Below are 16,719 nucleotides of genomic sequence, written 5' to 3'. Positions count from 1 at the left end.
GTTGATGAGAAGCTGTTTTTGGGAACCAGAAGAAGAACCTCACATTGAACTGGATAAATCTGGATACGTGCCCATTTAGTGAACGCTTAAGTGATATTTGTCTGAGACCAGGGGTCCTCGTGCCAAATTCCTGCTGGCTTTCTAGGGACCACCACATCTATTTTACACACCACCATAAATGGCCAAGCAGCTGGTAGAGCCTGCCAGAGCCTGTCATGTTATTTGTACGGTGTACACCAAACAAATGCCCCAGCAGTGAAAGGCCAACTCACCAGCCTCCAGACCTGTGGTTGTCAGCTAAGCAGGCAGATAAGAGTCTATCTTAACTTAGAGCTGAAAATCTGCCTGAAAATCCTCTCCGATCAGGTTCTCTGGCTTCAGCGATCCCCAGCTACTCAAAAGTCAAGACACACTATTGCAAACACCAATATAAAACCTGTCTGAGCTCTGAGTGACAGCTGGATATTGGTTTTCTCCGAACTGCTCTGGCTACAAACAACTTGCAGCACAGCAGGGGGAACAGAGGAGCTCCTTAACGATGGGAACTGGCAGCTGATGCTGCTCATCCTCTACCTTTCCACACCTCTGCTCCCAAAACCCCCTGCTGCCAGCCACCCAGCACCTTTTCCCTTTGCCACAGCCGGGCTTTGCCAAGTCTGCTGCATCACACTTGTTTTCTCACCCCAGTTCTATTGCATCAGAAACCCCAGGACAGTGAAGGAGGTGGGATGACAAACTCCAGTACTCTTCTCTGAAACACTATGCCAGGGTGGAGGGTGGCATTTCCTTGGGGCAGAGCATAAATTGTGTGGCGCTCCCATCCCACCCCACATTTGTGTCAGCCTTTTGCTGAAATACTTGTAAGCCCATCACTGTTGAAGTCTTTTTGGCAGCCAAGTCTTAAATATAGACTCTAATCACAACTGCACATGTTGTACAATCAGCCTAAAAACTGATTAACTTTTATATAAGCTTATGTTCAAGGGGCAATTCAAGATGCAGGAGTTGGCACCAGCTCACTGTCTGCAACACTTTGCCATGTATACCATAAGAACAGGGCACAGCATACTTAAAAGAGAACCAAATTATACATAATGGGAAATTAAGAGGAATAACCATGAAACAGCCTTCATAAATTAGGTGGACCATCAAGCTATATTACATATACATATGCATGTATATATAATCTATGGAATAAACTGCTGTGAAAATGTTTATTTTACCAAAGAGTCTTCACATGGTTTATTTCAGCAGTTTTATTTCATCAACAGGGGGTTTTTCATTTCATTTTGAGAAAAGTGCGGGAGGGAAAAATAAGCCACTCCAGCTCATATATTTTCTGTAGAAGGAAAGGGATGGTGTGGGTGAAGGAGGTATTTGTCAGCGTACATATCCAAATGCATCACTGAGGTACCCCTGCAAATTCAGTTCGAGTAAATTATGGTAGATGTCCATAACACATCTAATGTCATTTGGGACAGCAGTCACACCTCAGGACATAAGCTGATCTACAGCAAGGTCTACAGCTGAGGTCCAGCAAAAAAAAAATCTCCTCTGGAACTGAACTCCAGAGAAGCCTACACCCTTGCTTGAAAGAGTCAGCACTCACCATGCTGGAAGGCAGGAGTTTTACTTGATGGTTCTTTGATCTTTTCTGGTCCTTTAATTGTGCACTGTGAGGTCCTGAGCAACTGGACACTATTTTACATGCAATCCTCCGTACAAAAAAAATCCCTTTATTGGTCCATAGCCCCCACTGGTCATATTTCATATCCCAAGTCCCCAGTGTTTCTCACTGACTCCTGGTGCCCTGAAAGTGAACTGTTAAGCAGCTAGTGTTTGAACAGCTGCCAGCAAGCACTCCTACTTGCGGGCTACTGGCTTGCTTTCCCAGGCAGTGGGTGCTTCGTCTTTAAAATCAATCTGATGTGTTGGCACAAGCCCAGGCAGTGTTAGTCCATCTGCTGCCTAACTCTCCCAGTTGTTTTTTTTTTTTTTTTCTTTTTCAGAGGCTTGCCATCAGCTGTTCAAATCCCTCCTTTTTCTCCTCCAAGGAATTTCCTTTTTTTTTTCCTCCACTAGATTTTTCCTCCAGGATCCCAATAATCCCCACGTCACTCTCTTAATCAGCCTCTAGAAAGCATTGGAAAGCAGCTTAGGAGCACACCATGCAATTAACACTTCTTCTCATTTAGCTGGCATGGCAAGCACTGTACAATGGAGTAGGTGAGGTGGCAGAAGCTCAGGTTTCTGAGAGGGTGTTTGGCATGGTCAGTCCATGAACCAAACACCGTTTCTCTGTGGGGCTACAGAACAGAATCGTATTTCCCACACTTTCCTCCTGCCTGTTGCGGTGAACAGCAGACTGCAAATCGCTCCTGGTAAGAGACCAGTAGAAGACCCCACTAGTCACCCGCTGCCAGGTGGAGGTCTCAGCTGAACTGCCACTGCTTTGGTACTTGTAGCAGAAGTATGACTTCTGCAACGAGCAAGGAGGTTGGGGACTGTGGGGAAGACTGCTGGTGGCCACACTGTGTTCTGTGGCTGTCAGACTGAGGGAACGTGATTTTTGCAGCCCAGTGAATGTCTGGAGTCCCCTGGGGAGGGTGTTAAGCTAAATGAAAGATTCAGTGCCAAGCCTGCATGTCTGGGTAGATGGGGATCCCAGCCACCACATAACACCTGGCTGAACTCGGGTGTCTGCCAGAAGAATAGAGGTCACCTGCACCCTCCTCACCACCTTCTGAAGGCCTCCTCTAGGGAGAAGACCCTGTCCCAGCCAGGTAAGACTTTGGGCTGTCCAACCTCCTGTGTGGAGCCTCAGCTAGCTGCAGGAGCAGCGTGCACCTCACACACGGCCTGGCTTGCTCCTGCCTGGCCCTCTGCAACAGTGCTCTGGGAAGAGCAGCAGCCAGCCCCTCATCCACACTGCGGTGCAGAGCAGCCGTGCATGCCAGGACTGACAGGCTGAGAGCCACTTGAGGATGGCACCAGTTTCACTTTAGGGCTTCCCCAGGTCACTGAACACCTCTCCTGGAACTGGAGGAGAGATGGGGTAGGATTTACCAGCATCCAGTTTCTCTCTCTCTCCCCCTTGTCTCATCCTTGTGACTGTGCTGTATGACACAGAGCTTGGGTCCCGATTTTCAGTGCTCCTGCTGCTCCAGCCCTGAACAAAGATCCCCATTCAGCCCCCCAGGCTGTGCAGCGGTTTAATGCTACAGATGAACATCTACCATTGTTGCCAGCACTGCAGACCAGATAAATTAAATGCAAATTGTCTTTGTTCCTGAGCACAGACCCCCATTTCTTCAGCCTGAGGAGCCTAACAAACACCCTCTGTGCTCCCCATTTGTTCTCCACATATCACCTGCTTGTCAGCTAATACCCGGCTCGGCTGCGGGATTTAGCCTTGGGTGCAGCCTGCTCGTGTGCAACAGCATACAGATAATCTTTTAGGTCTGTAGCTACGTGTATCTCTTGTACAGTGGGATGTGTTTCAAAATAAAAACACCAAAGGTCATTCAGTGGGTCAGGAGGCAACACAGCTGAAATGCAGCAGGTTTCCTGCTCGTAAGGGAAAGGTATCACTGTTTCAAAGCCTGGTCACCCACACCTCCTCCACATTTGGAGCAACAGCAATGCCATGCCTCCAAACCTTGATGCAACAAATCCTGATTCTCCTACCCTCATATCCAGAAATAAGAGGATAAATCTGAGCCAATGAAAGTCAGGCTTGAGATCAAAGAAAAATTTCCATGACATTAATCTTTAAAGGTGGGAAATAATTTCCTGAGGATACAGAGAAATCTCCATTGTTTGGAGCAGTTAATCCTATTACAGAAGAAAACAAACAGCATTAAATATCCCCAACTTTTTGACAGTGCTATGATAAACCATATAATTTAATGAGCTTGGTTTCCTAAGACACTTCTAATGTACTACAGGCACTCATTCTGTGAGGCCCCTGAATACACAAATTGCTGACCCCCCCTGCCCCAGAACTCCACTATGATCAGCTGGATTTCCTGAAAACAGTCTGAACCCCTGCCTATTGTAGCTCTGTCCCCTTCTTGTGGCTGGACCACAAATCCTACTGAGACAGTTCAGTCTCGTGATAACAAAGATGGGCTCCTCAGCTCACAGTTCAGACACGATGAGTTGCTACAGTTCAAGAAGACACTGCTTATCTGCCAAGCTGCAGCAGCAGGCTGCATACACAGCCTATCACAAAAGTCAGATAAAAATGCATTTGCTTAAATCTTTTTCATTGCAGCTTATGTAAATATGCTTTACCTCACGTTTGGTCACAGTGCACCTGCCTGAGCCTCCAGCTCATACCAGGCTGTACTTTCAGATCCACAAATCTCAGGTTTAAGCCTAGATGATGACAACGCCTAAGGCCATGATATTATATAAATGCAGGACACAGCAAGACCAAGGTTTGTATTTTATATCAGGCTTATCACCATGGTTATCTGATCAGCCCTATCCACTACCAGTCATCACTTACCTCTGTAAAACAACCATGTTCAGGTCAACAGCTTTGCAATTTGTGAGCAATGAGGCAGACAATTCTCTTATTTAGAATAGATGAACATCCAATTGGATGATGCATAAAATGAGAAGGTTTTTTTAAAGTAGCCAAATATGGGTTTTCCCCCCACATTTAGAAACGTTCATCAGGTGCACATTAGCTCGCTAGCTTCCTCAAATACACACAGATACTCACTGTCCCAACACACTGAGGGAAAACTCAATTTCCATGAGTCAGTTCTTAGTAGAGAGCACAGAGTTGGATAGTCCTCTGCCAAAAGGAAATTATTAAATCCACAAATCAGCCAAAACCATATGGCAACAAAATGTTGGGGTTCCCCTCCCTCCCCATAAGAACAGGGCAGGGTTCTTGCAGATGCTGAGAATCTTTCCTTTGCCTACAAAAGGCAGATGAGTGGTGAAAATACCCAACCCAAGACAGGAGGAACAAAAGGATCAACACAGTAGCATGGCTTCATGCAGATGGCACATAAAAGAAAAGCAGTCAACAGACTGAAAGTGGCAGGGCTCATGATTTTCATGCTGTCGCAGAAGACCTCTAGAAACTGTTGTCAGTAGAATCAGAGAAATAAGGCATTTCACAGGATGCACATTCAAAGCAAGAGTTGAAAAAAGTGGAAACCTTTAGAGCAGGTGAAACTGCTCTGTGGTCTGCTATAGATGCTGACTATAATAGTGGTCATGCCCACCACATTCATTTCTCTGACCAGTTTAATATCTCAGAAGCTTGAGAGTTATATATATAGTTGCCACACCTGATTTGGGGAGTATTTCATACTCAGTACTGAACTGCAGTTTTGCTTTTCTTTAACAACTGCAATAACAGTCTGCATTTCTGGAACCTAAGTAATATTGTACAGGAGGCAAAAATTATTCTGTAATCACAACACAAACAGAGAAGGTGCATGAAGGGGTAAAATTTTGCAGATACTGGGATACAGCACTTATCGAGGAGCGTCAGCAGCCTGACAGAGATGATGCTGCCCAGCACTGAGCATCAGAACCTGGGCAAGATGAAGGCTCATGAGCCTAGGCATCCACAAAAGCTGAGCACAAAGCCACTTCAATCTTTGACCAGTCAAAGAACAGTGGAAGACACTGCCTTATATAAAAGCTACACTACGAGGAGGTCACACTTACCACATTCCAGCTGATGCTGCCATTGCTAACAGACCACAGTCAGGAAGGGCTCACATCCAGTGCTAAACAGATTGACAGGGAAGAGTAGCACATCCTGTGGGAATCCAAGGAAAGGAGAATGGAACCACCCACGCTGCAACACATGCCATGCAGACTTCAGGACCTGCTTTTCAAAGCTCTGGAACTCCACATAACACCTGTCAGCTGCAAGAAATCAGTCTCATTGTGGCCTTCCTCACCTCCAGTCCACATTGGCTCTGAAAGAAAAGGAATAAGGGGATACCACGGCAGAGCTTTTTTATCTTAACCTGTCCCATTCCACACTGCTGTCCATCCCAGCTGCCTCTTGTAATAACAAAATAAACACATTCTTGAAGTACTACAAATAGAAACAACAGGGCAGACCTTGCTTTGAACTGAGGTGCACTGGGGATTTCTACTTTGCTGTCTTCCTGCATGCTTTCCACTTGAACATTCCCTATTAGCTTTGAAACAACACCCTGAAACAGACTTGTATCTGAACCTGTGAATGTTTCTTTTTGAGACTGTCCCAAAACGATGGACTCTCAAGCTGTGTGGCTCCCAAACAACTGTGTATTATCATAGCATGAAGCCTTAGTGGCTCAACTCATTCACTGAACCAGGTTGAAGGCTCAGTTCTGGCTACAAAGATAAAAACTGCATCACAAGCCCTACAAACACAAACTTCATTTTGCTCCAGTTCAGTTTCACTTCCTCCTTTCTCTCTCTTGTTATAGAGTCTGAACAACTCCCATCCTGCTGTAAGAAAAATTATCTGTTCTCATGCTGAGGCCCAAGGCAAGGCTTTAAAGCTAAAGCACATCTGCTTTACCATCAGAGGTACAACTGCAGTGCTTCTGGCTGTGCTTTGGCCAGCTTTAATCAAGGTAGCTGTGATGGCAGCACCTGTGGTGCCAGGGTAATAAGGGCCAAAGGGAAGACAGCACCCCCACCCAAGGCAATTAGTAGTCCTGATTGAAGCCTGACTTTGTAGCTTTGGTGCCTGTGGGCAACCAGCTGAGCATCAGTTTGCCTGCCAGTGCTGTGGATGACCCTGTCTGCAGCACTGCCATAGACCTAGGCAGGGTGGGGGGTTCTGGACAAGGCTGAGCTTCACCTTGAGCATGTGGCCACAGGACCAGCAGTGCCCTGAGGACTTCAAAGACAACTTTGTCAGACTTAGCTGCTTTCCTTCCAGACGCTGCCTTGAGTTTCAACAGCCATGTTTGTTCTGCTGTGTGCCAAAGACCACTGCCCCACAGCAGGGGCCAGGGAGGGCAGAAGTGTGTTAGCTTCTCTGCAGCTTGGCATTTTATTTTAAACTGTCCTTCCCCAGTGGTGTGGGGTAATGGATCAGGCTGAGAGCCACAGGGTCTGAGATGACAGCTCTCCTCCACTGATACTGCTGGGGGAAAGTAACCTTTGACAAGGTGCAGTGAGATTGGTAAAGTCGTATGCTGCTTCAAGTAACCCAGCTGTAGCTCCTCCACCTGAGGGCTGTAAGAAGCAACTGACGGTGGTGGTGGGCACTGCTCCTACCCCAGCAAGTAAACTCTGGTCACTTCTCAGTGCATTTGTTCATCACCCTCACTCCCTGGGCAGCCTGCAGCCAGTCTGGCAAACTCTACACAGCCCAAGGTGCCAAGGGGAAGAGATGAGCTCCTCTGACAACAAGAAGGTGGTCAGGAAGGATCTTTCCATTCCTATCACCCTGTCCTGTCACAAACACTTCTATTTTAAATCAAGGTTTTCTTCTTTCAAGCTGTTAGGTTAGCTTTTTCAGAGGAACAGGATGCTGACAAACATCTTCCTGGTCTGACAGAGCTTGAGTGAAGCTGTGGGAGTGTCAAATCCACATTAGCTCAAAGAATTCTTGCAAAAAGAAAAAAAAATATTCACTTTGCTTGACAAGCCCTTTTCTGGCAAAGTGGCACAGGCAGGTTACTTGAACTCTAAAATAGGAATAAAGAGATACATGAACAGAGCTAATCCTCCATGTTTAATAAAATCCTGCATCTCAGACTTATGGCATACTTACTCCGTATGCCATCAGTGGTAACATTTTACTCCCTTACTGTTGTACAGAGATCAATAACATAACTACTTGCAACTTGCTGCAAATGTCTGTTGCTGGAGAACAGCTCCAAGCTATGTTGGGGGTTTTTGTTACAACCTTCTCCACTGCATTAAAGAGCCCTCCCAATACCTGGTTTGTTGTCCTGCAGAAGTATTTGCATTCCAGAATTGAAAAGCCACTCTCAATCTCCTTTCTGAAGGTTATAGCTGGTATATAGCGTCTGGCTTCATGGTTTAGAAAAAATCTTTGCGAGCTTAACCAATAAAATATTATTAGATTTTATTATAATTAACATTACTGGTAGTACCCTTGTTGTTCTTCTTGGTGTTGATGTCAGTTTAATAACACTGGTGAGAAGCTCTGCTTAAAGCGCAGATAGAACACAACTCCTCTCTTGTAGAGCTTAATGTCGAAATTTCAGCTTTGTGCAAGATAGGTTGTAACTACCCACAGGTTATTGGGCTCAGTATAGTAATAACTGTATCAAGCTCAATGAACTGTGACGTGATACACAACAGGTCTGGCCAGATGATCTAGCAGTCCCTCCTGGTCTTAAGTTTGTGAATCTAAATAAACAAGACAAGAAGACGACAGAGGTGAAATCACTTCACTAAATGGCAGAGCAACGCCTAAGATGCAAATCACTACATCCACAGTGCAGCATCCCAGTCACCAGTCACTGAGTCTCAGAGCTTTTTTGGGGGCATGTCCTTATTCAGAGAAAACACTTTATGTCCTTCCACCAGCATTTACTATGAGAGTAGGCGCAAAACAGCATATGTATGGTAACATTCGTATGGCATGTATTTGTGTGTGCTTTGAGGGCACAACGGGCAACATTTGAGGGGTAAAGGCAGAGAAGGAAAGCAAGATTTCATTTGCTTTACATTGCAGTTTTCAATTCCTTAAATCCCCTGATACAGTCTTTCATGACCTTCCTCTGCCTCCTGGGTCCTGCAACTTATCACCTGTGAAATACTCAATCATACTGGTTCTCATAAAAACACCTAAGACATCGTAAGCATACGTAAAGTCAAACTTTCATACAGCCTTTCTTCGCCTTGCAATTGCAAACTAGTTTCATATTTTCCTTTCCTGCAGGTCCAAGTCATCCATGACCTCCTTTTTTCTTCACATTTGTGTGTGCTAGCACAAGTGTTGCATAGATGTGCAATTACATGTAGGTTAGGGGAGACAGAAGCAACAAAGGCTGCACAGCTGCCAGCTGGGATCTTCAGAGGGTCACACCTAGAATGAAATTGCTCCTCCCCTTTCACAGTGCAGCTTTATTTACCTCCATCTCTTGTTCTTCTCATCATTCGTGTTCCCTTTCATGTCTTTGCTATTAAAGTTATTAGGAAAATTATTCATTCAATTGCTTGTAGAAGCTGCCCAAAGATAAATACATTCAGCTTAATAAACCATGTTAGCAGGAAGGAAGGGGAGAATGCCTAATTAATGTATTAATGATTATAATGTACTTTGAAGATGAAAAGTGCCATGAGCTCTAAGGGCACTTTTCTGCCCTCCAAAGTCCCTAGGAATCGTGTGCAGAAACTAATTCTACACATTACCACTACCACAATGTGTCAGGCAAAAAGATGCATGTACCACAGCTACTCCTAAACACCCTGGGTCTGCATGTAGAGGTTAACCCATCTTCCAGATACCGCCTGTGTTAAGACAACAAAGCTACACGTTCTCCTCCAAAACCGGGAACGGAGGAATGCCAGGAGCAACCATTTAATGCAGTTCATCCACGCTCTGTGGATACACAGACCATCTATAATACCATTACACTCACCTTGAAAGAACGGATTGAAACTTCAGACCTTGGAAGCTAAACAGTAGCATTTCTGACAAATGAAACTGATGAGTTTTCCCAGCTCTCAGTATGCCAAGAGTCTCCTCTCAAGACAGAGCCGCTGGGACTGTCCTCTTGCTAACAGACAGGATGCAAAACGTCTGGTGGTGCTTTTAAAGAAATAGCAGCTTAGGGCAGAAGTACAAACAGAAATACTGTGACACATTTCCCTGGCAATTCCAGGGAAACGGCATGTGGGTCAAAGGAGACTCCCAGCTGGTGAAGTTTCCATCGCTCAGGAGCAAAAGTTTTTCTCCTCCCCAAGTTTCTCCTCATCTAGACAATACAGTACAGGCTGAGATCTGAAGAACAGATTTGGTTTTTTGCGGCAGTAAGGAATCTGCCTTTACAGGAAGGGAAAATAAGTCACTGCACAAACAAAATATGAGCTGCTAATAACAGGTTTCTTAGACACACATTTCCCTTGCATGTGATACCAGGAGGCATGTACTCAGGTTATGAAAACTTTAATGAACATATTTTAAAATGTCAGTCTGAAAAAATCAGGTACTAGCAGCTCACATTTGCATAGCTGTCTCCTGAAAACGGTGAGCAGTCCCAAGAAATCCTAAAAAATAAAGTAAAACACACACTAAAACAATATCAAGTTTCACATATGTCTGTTCAGAGGACAAAAGGGGCAGAAACTATGTTGCCAGTTTACATATTTCCTGGCTATCACCTGAAATATTGCAAATAAATCAAATAATGCTGTATCATTCACCTCTGTAGTATTAAAAAAAAAAAAATCCCAGTTCACCTACATACCCACAGAGCACTGAAAGTTCTGCAAACCTCATGAATCCCCTGAGGGGAAGCCCCACGTCTGTGTCAATGGCCAAAGAAGGGAAGGCCTTGACGAGTGAAGTCCACGGGTGACCTACAGCAGATGGAGGAGCAAAGCCCCACCAAAGCCCCCAGCTTTACTCCCAGCCACAGGTACTCAGCACTGACTGTACCTCACACCCAGTGAGCAGGAACAAACTGCAGCCACTTGTATTTGGGCAGAGCAGCTGTGCTCAAGTGGCAACACGTTCTGCTAGGCTGAAATCAGCATCTGTTTGTTCTAGGGTCTCTTCTCAAGTGATAAGCATGGATGGCTACTTTCCCTTCAGGGGTTTATGGGCTGAAAATTACCGGCTGGATGAAGAGTAATAAATCAACCTTCCCTCCATGAGTTAATACACTGTCTGATAAAGCTGAGGCTTTGTTTGCACAGGCCACATGATTTACCCATGGCAGTAGTTGATTAAATCCTCTTTTATGAATTCATCTGTTTCTCCCCTAACATGAAAATCTGATTTTTTTTGTAACATGGTCATTTACTCTTCCTTTCTTTTCCTGGGATACTAAAAAAATCCAAACCAAACAATGCCATTCCCTGAGGCTACTGAAGGGAACTCCCACACATCACTCTAAAACCCACATGAAAAACTCAACACAAATCAATCACTTCTCCCTGCGATGTTGTTTCCTCTCCCACCCACCGTCTCTCACAGCTGGCAATGCGTTAGGACAGCAAGTGCCCGCTCACACTCCACACTGCTACACACATGGAGGCCCACCACCCAAAGAGGCTTCTGGGCACTCGTACTACACCAAATAAACCAACAGATGTTTAAGATGCACTGAAAACCAAGAACAGCCTGGTTTTCAAAGCTGCTTTGCTTTCAGCTATCAGGAGCTTCCTTCTTTCTTGTAAGCTGCTGATTCCTGTCCAAAATCAGATCATTAACGAAGTCACACCAAGATCAAAGAGCCCCGGCAATACTCCGACTGCATCCCAGACCTCCATTCCTGCTCTTTTTCCTCTCTCTTTTCTTACAGCAGAAGCATCCCATGGTCCTCATCCTTAGGACAGTAATGTTCAGCTTTGTGCACTGTCCTGAGAAGGTCCAGCACAGCTCTGTGAAAGCCTGCAGAACCAATCCCTCAAGTGGAGTCTGTAGATATAAAAGCAAAGGTGCCTAAGCCTAACAGAAAACTTAGCTGCTGAGTGAATTAACGGGGGACATGTGCCCGATTTCTGTCTCCTTTTGTTCTTTGCTTGCTTTCCAAATCCTCTCCACCAGCTATCAACAGAAAGGCCCCTGTACTCTGGTTGTGGGGAAGAGCTGAAAAGGCATTACAACAAATTCCCTGCTGGAAACAGAGGGCCCAGGCGCTGCGGCAGCCTCCAAGCAGAGATGCCTGGTTCAGAGAAGATCACCTGTGGAACTCCTCCCTTCAGGATGCAATTGTCAATCCAAATGCTACGAAAAGTAATCAAACCAACACCAATTGCTTTGCGGCAGCAGCTGGTCTCCACCAATCTTAAAAGAGAAGCCCTAGAACTATGTGTCAGAATAATGCTCTTTTGACACAACTCCATACCTAGAAAGGATTAGTGAGCCGCTGCCAGGAAGTCCTTGCAGGCCTGGACCTCTTGCCACTTTATGGTTGCATTAAAAGATGCCTATAAAAGACAAAATGGATTTTGCCATTTTCGTTCACTACCATCTTTAGAAATAGGTCCAAAAAGTTAGCGTCCTTCAGGAGGAAAGGGATGGCAAGACATCTTAAGCACTTGAAATGGCTTTATTCATTCTTCCCAAATTCTCTTTAAGAACTGTCAAGGGGTTTGCAAGAGGGCTCTTCTAAACTAAAAGCTCTGAGGGGGTCACAGGGACACATTTTCCTTCAGAAATTTTCTAGGCTTTAAAGTCACGAAAAAGAGGGGAAAAAAAAAAAAACACCACAACAAACCTTACATAATTAAAAAAAAAAAGTACACCAATACAAATCAGTATTACTCCACAGCAAGTCAGGTTTCATTTCTACTTGCCTGTGACAAGGGTAGATACAGCAACAGGAACATCTTATTTTTTGAAACTTTAAACATTTGCAGAATACTTCACCGATCACACAGCAGCAAATTCAGCACTGCCAGCAATGATACAATGGTACTTTTGTATGTTTCTTATTGAAAAAAAAATCAAGCAGTCATTTTGCTGAAAATAAATACATAAATTTATCCATGTTTGCCAACACCATTTAGGACACAAATGCAGTTCTCCACCTGAATGGCTAGAATCTGCTTCAAGTAGAAAAGCAATTATTGCACCTCAAGGTAAGTATCCTCACAAGTCTGTAACACACTAAGATTATAGAATAAACCCTGTATACCTGATATCATAGAATCACAGAATCCCGGGTTGGAAGGGACCCCAAGGATTACCTGGTCCAGCCTTTCTTGGCAACAGCGCAGTCTAGACAAGATGTTCTAACACCCTGTCCAGCTGAATCTTAAAAGTGTCCAGTGTTGGGGAATCCACCACTTCCCTGGAGTGATTATTCCAACAGCTGATTATTCTTATTGTGAAAACTTTCCCTCCTGTGTCCAATCGGAATCTCCCCCAGAGTAACTTGTACCCATTGCCCACTGTCTATTCTGTGTGACTCCTTGTAAAAAGTGAATCTCCATCTTCTTTGTAGCCATCCTTTACATACTGGAACATGGTGATGATGTCTCCCCTAAGCCTTCTTTTCTTAAGGCTGAACAAGCCCAGTTCTCTCAGCCTTTCCTCCTGTGGCGGCTTCCCAGTCCTTTGTGGCCCTTCTCTGAACCCCCTCCAGCCTGTCCACCTCTTTTTTGTATAGCAGGGACCAAAACTGAACACGGTATTCTGGGTGTGGCCTCACAAGCGCTGAGCAGAGTGGGATAATGACTTCTTTGTCTCTGCTGGTGATGCTCCCGTTGATGCAAACTGACACCCTGTTGGCTTTCTTAGCCACAGCAGCAGCACACTGGTCATTCATACTGAGCTTGCTGTCCACCAGGATCCCCAGGTCCCTTTCCCCTGAGCTGCTCTCCAGCTGGGTAGATCCCAGCCTGTGCTGCACTCCTGGGTTTTGTTCTTCCAGGTGTAAGACCTTACACTTGTCCTTGTCAAACTTTGTAAGGTTCTTGTTAGCCCACTCTTCCAGCTTATCCAGCTCTTCCTGCAGGATGGCTCCCTCTTCCAGAGTGTGCACTTCCCTGCTCAGCTTGGTGTTATTGGCAAACTATTTTCACTGTAGGTGTTTAATGGTTCAGTAATAATGATATAGGAATCTCTCAAAGTACTCCTTTATTCATGCTATTACGTTTAAGCCCATACAGGAAGATCTGGAAGGAGTTTTCAGCTATCCAGCAGCCCCAGGCACACATCAAGAAGCAAAAATATAGGAAGTTACTAATCCATTTCCAACTCAAAGGAAAGTACTCAGTATGTTCTCTCCTCCCAGCAGGTAAGAACAGGAAAAATAACTTATTTCTAAACTAGTAAAACAATTTCTACCAACTTGCACCATCATCTTTTCTGGCATTTCTATCAACAACAGCAAGATAAATCAAGCATCAAGCCCCACCCACAGACAGGTAGAAAAATCAGCTGATTTTCACAGACACTACACAAAAACAAGAGATAAATTAAACCAACATGATCTTTGCCAGTAATGACCGTACATCTTGTTCATCTCTTACTTTATATTTGAGCCAGTTTCGGCACAGCAGACTGGGCACTGCCTGGGCATGAATAACAAACACCACACCCAGAGTCACAGGCTCAGCCTGCAGCACAGCCAGCAGGACCCTGATGTCCCAGCTGACAGGACATCAAGATCCCAGCCAACAGGACCCCGATGTCCCAGCCTGAGAGCTTTGCCTACGGGAGGTATTTCTATTATTGCAGTAGCAGCAAGAGAAGCCCTCAGAAGAGACGGGCTGCATCAATACTTGGAAACTGGCCAAGTTTACCTGGTACAGAAGCCTGTAAGAACTGTGCTTTTAGGGTCACTTGCACAAAGCTAACACTCAAGTGAAACAAAGGTCCCAGTCCTGTCCTTTAGCCCTGAAATGGTGCTTCATCCGAACCATTTACCTTCCCAGTGCTCAGAGCTTGTCAGCTAACCCAGCCTAGGAGAAATTACTCCAAATCTGTGCTTTCAGAGGGTGCTTCTGTACCCTTGCGGGATGGCTCCATCGTGTGACAAAAGAGGAACACTGCACCCACAGGGGAATGGACTCAATAACAAAGCCCGCTTTCTCGGCAGGTGGTCCTCTGCCAGTGACTTAATTTATTCTAGCTAACACCCAGAGCAGTTCTTGGACAAAGACATAGGATTAGCAAGTGAAATACAGCCTTCTTTTTAACTCCTTTGTACCTCCTACACAGAAATGCTGCTTTGTGTTTCAGAACTCCACTGCTTAGCCTGGAGAAGGAGTAGGGATGTGGGATAAGTGGCAGTTGCACAGTGTATTTAAAATAAAGATTTGTAGCAGGGTTTCAATTTTTCATTCATGCAAGCACTGTGTCCCTTTTAATAGTAAGAGTTTGTTAGCTCCCTCACCCCTGTCCACGCCAGTCACACATTTTCACTTCCAAGCCAAGAAGTTAACATTTTTTTACAGTTACTATTAATTAAAGAAACGGGGTATTAACTCAAGTAGTTTACTTCCTTTAAAGCCATGAGTAAGATGTTATTTTGCTGTGTGGTCTACACTCAGCTTTTGAGCTATGTGTGTGGCTTGCAACCATCTGGCTACATCAGAGGAGCCTTGACAATTACATGCCAGAGATGCTACCTCACCTTCCTCCCCTGCTCTGTTCTTTCCAGATGCTCTCCCAACACTCATAACCTTCCCTCATTTCACTAGTGTATTAACTGGGACGAAGAGGGGCAGGTGCTGATCTCTTCTCTTTAGTGACCGATGACGGAACCCAAGGGAATGGCAGGAAGATGTGCCAGGGAGGTTTAGGTTGGACATTAGGAAGAGGTTCTTCCCCCAGAGGGTGGTGGAGCACTGGAACAGGCCCAAGTCTGTCAGTGTTCAAGAAGACTGGACAATGCCCTCAGACACAGTGTGAGCTGTGTGGGGCTGTCATATGCAGGGATAGGAGTTGGACTCGATGATCATTGTGGGTCCATTCCAGCTCAGGACGTTCTGTGATTCTATGATTCTGTCTTCAGCCTGGAGACCTCCCCACCTTGGTGCCCATTTGGCTGCACCCAGCTCATACACATTTCCCTTCTGGGACCTACCAGGCACTTCAGTGCCACACAGCCTGGTGGGGCAGCAGTAATTGCCCTTCACAACACTGGCCCACATCAGCTTTTTATCTTTGAAATAAAATACAGAAATGGTAGTGGTGTACAGCATCCAGCTTGGATGGAGTTAGCTTGCTTTGTTAGCAGCCCATATGGTGCTGTACTTTGCATTTATGGCTAGAACAGTGTTGATAACATACCACTGTTGTGGCTGCTTCAGAACAAGGCTTGCACAGTATCAAAGCTTTCTCTCCATGCTTCTTGTTCAGGACATGAGGAAGATCATCTCCAATCCAAAGGATGAAGTTTAGCCAGCACAGGAGGCTCCATAGGGCAAAGATCAAGTGCCTTGTCAGGATCACAGCCAGTGGGGCAGTGCAGGAGGAGGAGGAAGGGCTTCATGCCAGACAGCAGCTGCCCTGCCCTGCCCTGCCCACCCCATGGTCCAGCTCCACCTGCCTTGGTTCCCCCACAACCCCGCTCACCTCCTGTGTCTGGTGCCACGTGTGGTCTCCCACCACAGCCAAACTTCATCCTTTGGACCTTGCTCTGAGGCAGAAGGGCCTAGTAAAAGCAGTAAGCCATATTCCAGTCTTCCTCTGCCCTGTCTGTAGATTAAAGCAGATAATCATGCGAGAGTATTGAGCTCTTACTAACTGCATGCACATGTGAAGACTGTTTTACCACTTAAGTAAAAGTTTGGATCTTTAGCCTTTAACATTTCAACAAAATAAACTTCTGTAGTCTAAGCTAATGAAAGGCAGCTATTTCATAAAGCTTCTTACACACTCAAATGTGATTAATTTACCACAACTTATTAAATTACTGTCAGCTGAGCTGCAGTAAATCCGGGGCTTGCTCTTGACCTAGAGTGAATGCAAAGCACCAAAGCTCGGCTTAGACCAAAGAGGCCTCAGATAGGTCTTGGTACTTAGCATTTGTCACAAGATGTACACCGAGAGTGAGTGCAGCTCAGATGACCAAGTGTAAT

The 16,719-nt window shown here is 45.3% G+C and overlaps 1 long non-coding RNA gene across 1 annotated transcript in view; it reads right to left on the bottom strand.

The window, feature by feature from the left end:
* Positions 1-6,030, bottom strand: part of LOC139827722 (uncharacterized) — a 46,203-nt gene extending 40,173 nt beyond the window's left edge. The window contains exon 1 of the long non-coding RNA XR_011738640.1: positions 5,698-6,030. This is a non-coding gene — a long non-coding RNA (uncharacterized lncRNA). The remainder of the gene's footprint in view (positions 1-5,697) is intronic.
* Positions 6,031-16,719: the final 10,689 nt, after the last annotated feature.

The sequence above is a fragment of the Patagioenas fasciata genome, chromosome 3 (genome assembly GCF_037038585.1).
Source record: "Patagioenas fasciata isolate bPatFas1 chromosome 3, bPatFas1.hap1, whole genome shotgun sequence".
Lineage (NCBI taxonomy): Eukaryota > Metazoa > Chordata > Aves > Columbiformes > Columbidae > Patagioenas > Patagioenas fasciata.
Note: the sequence above shows the minus strand (reverse complement) of the source record. Positions and strands in the feature narration are given on the sequence as shown.